Genomic DNA, 6,000 nt, shown 5'->3' with positions numbered 1-6,000 from the left:
GAGGTGATCTCTCACTAAAATTTCAAGACGAAATTGTGTTCTCCCCGACTGTGCACCGTTGCTACAGTTCGTCGTTTCGAGACACCACGTGATGATCGGGTGTGATAGACTCAACGTTCACATACAACGGGTGCAAAACAGTTGCGCACGCGGAACACTCGGGTTAAGCTTGACGAGCCTAGCATGTGCAGACATGGCCTCGGAACACATGAGACCGAAAGGTCGATCATGAATCATATAGTTGATATGATTAGCATAGGGATGCTTACCACTGAAACTATACTCAACTCACGTGATGATCGGACTTGGGATAGTGTAAGTGGATCATGAACCACTCAAATGACTAGAGAGATGTACTTTTTGAGTGGGAGTTTAGCATATAATTTGATTAAGTTGAACTCTAATTATCTTGAACATAGTCTAAGTCCACTTTGAATATATTTGTGTTGTAGATCATGGCTCACGCAAGTGTCATCCTGAATTTTAATACGTTCCTAGAGAAAGCTAAGTTGAAAGATGATGGAAGCAACTTTGTAGACTGGGCTCGTAATCTTAAGCTAATCTTACAAGCTGGGAAGAAGGATTATGTCCTTAATGCTGCGCTAGGAGATGAACCACCCGCTACGGCTGATCAGGATGTTAAGAACGCTTGGTTAGCGCGTAAGGAGGACTACTCAATAGTTCAATGTGCAGTCTTGTATGGCTTAGAACCGGGACTTCAACGTCGCTTTGAGCGTCATGGAGCATTTGAGATGTTCCAGGAGTTGAAGTTTATCTTTCAGAAGAACGCCCGGATCGAGAGGTATGAGACCTCCGATAAATTCTATGCTTGCAAGATGGAGGAAAACTCGTCTGTCAGTGAACATGTGCTCAAAATGTCTGGGTACTCAAACCATCTAGCTGAACTAGGGATTGAACTCCCGCAAGAAGCTATCACTGACAGAATCCTTCAATCACTGCCGCGAAGCTATAAAGGCTTTGTGTTGAACTACAACATGCCAGGGATGAACAAGTCTCCCGGCGAGTTGTTTGCGATGCTGAAAGTCGCAGAGTCTGAACTCCGTAAAGAGCATCAAGTGTTGATGGTGAGCAAGACCACTAGTTTCAATAGAAACGGCAAAGGCAAGAAGGGCAATTCGAAGAAGAGCGGCAAGCCTGTTGCCAATCCGCCGAAGAAACCCAAGGTTGGACCTAAGCCTGAAACATAGTGCTTCTATTGCAAGGGTATGGGTCACTGGAAGCGCAATTGCCCCAAGTATCTGGCAGATAAGAAGGCGGGCAAAGAAAAATCAGGTATATTTGATATACATGTTATTGATGTGTACTTAACTAGCTCTCGTAGTAGTGCCTGGGTATTTGATACTGGTTCTGTTGCTCATATTTGCAACTCGAAACAGGAACTGCGGAATAGGCGAAGGCTGGCGAAAGACGAAGTGACGATGCGCGTAGGAAATGGTTCCAAGGTTGATGCAATCGCCGTCGGCACAGTGTCACATCAACTACCATCGGGATTAGTGATGAACTTAAATCATTGTTACTTAGTGCCTGCGTTGAGCATGAACATTATATCTGGATCTTGTTTATTGCGAGACGGTTACTCTTTTAAGTCTGAGAATAATGGTTGTTCTATTTCTATGAGTAACATCTTTTATGGTCATGCACCGAATGTGAGAGGATTGTTCATATTGAATCTTGATAGCGATACGCATATACATAACATTGAGACCAAAAGAGTTAGAGTAAACAATGATAGCGCCATATTTTTGTGGCACTGCCGTTTAGGTCATATTGGTGTAAAGCGCATGAAGAAACTCCATGCTGATGGACTTTTGGAGTCACTTGACTTCGATTCACTTGAAACGTGCGAACCATGCCTCATGGGCAAGATGACTAAAACTCCGTTCTCCGGAACAATGGAGCGTGCAAGTGACTTGTTGGAAATCATACATACCGATGTGTGTGGTCCAATGAGCGTAGAGGCACGTGGCGGATATCGTTATTTCCTCACCTTCACTGACGATTTAAGTAGATATGGTTATGTCTACTTGATGAAGCACAAGTCTGAAACATTTGAAAAGTTCAAGCAATTTCAGAGTGAAGTGGAAAATCATCATAACAAGAAGATAAAGTTCCTACGGTCTGATCGTGGGGGTGAATATCTGAGTTTCGAGTTTGGTGCTCACTTAAGACAATGTGGAATTGTTTCGCAGTTAACACCGCCTGGAACACCACAGCGTAATGGTGTGTCCGAATGTCGTAATCGTACTTTGTTAGAGATGGTGCGATCTATGATGTCTCTTACTGATTTGCCGTTATCATTTTGGGGTTATGCATTAGAAACAACTGCATTCACTTTAAATAGGGCACCATCAAAATCCGTTGAGACGACACCATACGAACTGTGGTATGGCAAAAGACCAAAGTTGTCGTTTCTTAAAGTTTGGGGATGTGATGCTTATGTCAAAAAGCTTCAGCCTGAAAAGCTGGAACCCAAAGCGGAAAAATGCGTCTTCATAGGTTACCCAAAAGAGACAGTTGGGTACACCTTCTATCTCAAATCCGAGGGCAAAGTGTTTGTTGCTAAGAACGGAACTTTTCTCGAGAAGGAGTTTCTCTCGAGAGAATTGAGTGGGAGGAAGATAGAACTTGACGAGGTTGTCGAACCTCTCATCCCTCTGGATGGTGGCGCAGGGCAAGGGGAAACCTCTGTCATTGCGACGCCGGTTGAGGAGGAAGTTAATGATGATGATCATGAAACTCCAGTTCAAGTTTCTGTTGAACCACGCACGTCGACGAGATCACGCGCTGCTCCAGAGTGGTACGGTAATCCCGTCTTATCAATCATGTTGTTAGACAACAATGAACCTGCAAATTATGAAGAAGCAATGGTGGGCCCAGATTCCAACAAATGGCTAGAAGCCATGAAATCCGAGATAGGATCCATGTATGAGAACAAAGTGTGGACTTTGGAGATACTACCTGAGGGCCGCAAGATTATTCAGAACAAATGGATCTTTAAGAAGAAGACGGACGCTGACGGTAATGTGACCGTTTATAAAGCTCGACTTGTGGCAAAGGGTTTTTCACAAGTTCCAGGAATTGACTACGATGAGACATTCTCTCCCGTGGCAATGCTTAAGTCCGTCAGAATCATGTTAGCAATAGCTGCATTTTTCGATTATGAAATCTGGCAGATGGATGTCAAAACGGCGTTCCTTAACGGTTTCCTTAAGGAAGAGTTGTATATGATGCAACCCGAAGGTTTTGTCGATCCTAAAAATGCTGACAAAGTGTGCAAGCTCCAGCGATCCATTTATGGACTGGTGCAAGCATCTCGGAGTTGGAACAAACGCTTTGATGAGGTGATCAAATCATTTGGGTTTATACAAGTGGTTGGAGAATCTTGTATTTACAAGAAAGTGAGTGGGAGCTCTGTGGCGTTTCTAATATTATATGTGGATGACATATTACTGATTGGAAACAACATAGAGCTTTTGGAGAGCATAAAAGGTTACTTGAATAAAAGTTTCTCTATGAAGGACCTAGGAGAAGCTGCTTACATTCTAGGCATTAAGATCTATAGGGATAGATCAAAACGCCTGATAGGACTTTCACAAAGCACATACCTTGATAAAGTTTTGAAGAGGTTCAAAATGGAACAGTCCAAGAAAGGGTTCTTGCCATTTTTACAAGGTACGAGATTGAGTAAGACTCAGTGCCCAGCAACTGATGAAGATAGAGAGCATATGCGCACCGTCCCCTATGCTTCAGCCATAGGTTCTATCATGTATGCGATGCTGTGCACTAGACCGGATGTAAACCTGGCCATAAGTATGGCAGGTAGGTTCCAAAGTAATCCAGGAGTGGATCACTGGACAGCGGTCAAGAATATCCTAAAGTATGCTCATTTGTCCGCACACATCAGTATGTAAAATCTCCAACAAGTCACTTGCATGCTCCATTGTTCCAGAGAACCGAGTCTTGGTCATCTTGCCCATGAGGCATGGTTCACATGTATAAACTGATTCAATATCAAGTGACTCCAAAAGTCCATCAGCATGGAGTTTCTTCATGCGTTTTATACCAATATGACCTAAGTGGCAGTGCCACAAGAAAGTGGTGCTATCATTATCAACTCTACATCTTTTGGCATCAATGTTATGTATATGTGTATCATCACTATCGAGATTCAATATGAACAAACCCCTCACATTGGGTGCATGACCATAAAAGATATTACTCATATAAATAGAACAACCATTATTCTCTGACTTAAATGAGTAACCGTCTCGCAATAAAGAAGATCCAGATATAATGTCCATGCTTAACGCAGACACTAAATAACAATTATTTAGGTTCATCACTAATCACGATGGTAATTGAAGCGAGAGCGTGCCGACGGCGATCACATCAACCTTGGAACCATTTCCCACATGTATCGTCACTTCTTCCTTCGCCAACCTTCGTGTATTCCATAGTTCCTGCTTTGAGTTGCAAATGTGAGCAACTAAACCTTTATCTAACACCCAGGCACTACAACGAGAGCTGGTGAGGTACACATCAATAACATGTATATCAAATATACATTGTTTGGCGTTGGCCGCCTTCTTATCGGCCAGATACTTGGGACAGTTCCGCTTCCAGTGACCAGTCCCCTTGCAATGAAAGCACTCTGTTTCCGGCTTGGGTCCAGCCTTGGGTTTCTTCGTGGGAGGGGTTACTGCTTTGCCACACTTCTTGGAGTTGCCCTTCTTGCCCTTGCCCTTTTTCTTGAAACTAGTGCTTTTATTGACCATCAACACTTGGATGTTCTTTCTGGATTTTTGACTCAGCGAGTTTCAGCATTGCAAATAGCTTGGCGATCGACTTATTCATCCCTTGCATGTTTTAGTTTAACACAAAGCCTTTATTGTTGGAATTATGCCCTAGAGGCAATAATAAATGTATAGTTATTATTATAATTCCTGTATCAAGATAATAGTTTATTATCCACAAAGCCTTTATTGTTGGAATTATGCCCTAGAGGCAATAATAAATGTATAGTTATTATTATAATTCCTGTATCAAGATAATAGTTTATTATCCATGCTATAATTGTATTGAATGAAGACTCATTTACATGTGTGGATAAATAGACGAAACACCGTCCCTAGCATGCCTCTAGTTGGCTAGCCAGTTGATCGATGATAGTCAGTGTCTTCTGATTATGAACAAGGTGTTGTTGCTTGATAACTGGATCACGTCATTAGGAGAATCACGTGATGGACTAGACCCAAACTAATAGACGTAGCATGTTGATCGTGTCATTTTGTTGCTACTGTTTTCTGCGTGTCAAGTATTTATTCCTATGACCATGAGATCATATAACTCACTGACACCGGAGGAATGCTTTGTGTGTATCAAACGTCGCAACGTAACTGGGTGACTATAAAGATGCTCTACAGGTATCTCCGAAGGTGTTAGTTGAGTTAGTATGGATCAAGACTGGGATTTGTCACTCCGTGTGACGGAGAGGTATCTCGGGGCCCACTCGGTAATACATCATCACACATAAGCCTTGCAAGCAATGTAACTTAGTGTAAGTTGCGGGATCTTGTATTACGGAACGAGTAAAGAGACTTGCCGGTAAACGAGATTGAAATAGGTATGCGGATACTGACGATCGAATCTCGGGCAAGTAACATACCGAATGACAAAGGGAATGACATACGGGATTATACGAATCCTTGGCACTGAGGTTCAAACGATAAGATCTTCGTAGAATATGTAGGATCCAATATGGGCATCCAGGTCCCACTATTGGATATTGACCGAGGAGTCTCTCGGGTCATGTCTACATAGTTCTCGAACCCGCAGGGTCTGCACACTTAAGGTTCGACGTTGTTTTATGCGTATTTGAGTTATATGGTTGGTTACCGAATGTTGTTCGGAGTCCCGGATGAGATCACGGACGTCACGAGGGTTTCCGGAATGGTCCGGAAACAAAGCTTGATATATAGG

This window comes from Hordeum vulgare, chromosome 5H (assembly GCF_904849725.1).
Source record: "Hordeum vulgare subsp. vulgare chromosome 5H, MorexV3_pseudomolecules_assembly, whole genome shotgun sequence".
NCBI lineage: Eukaryota > Viridiplantae > Streptophyta > Magnoliopsida > Poales > Poaceae > Hordeum > Hordeum vulgare.
The sequence above is the reverse complement of the archived record's forward strand: the minus strand, read 5'-3'. Positions refer to the sequence as shown.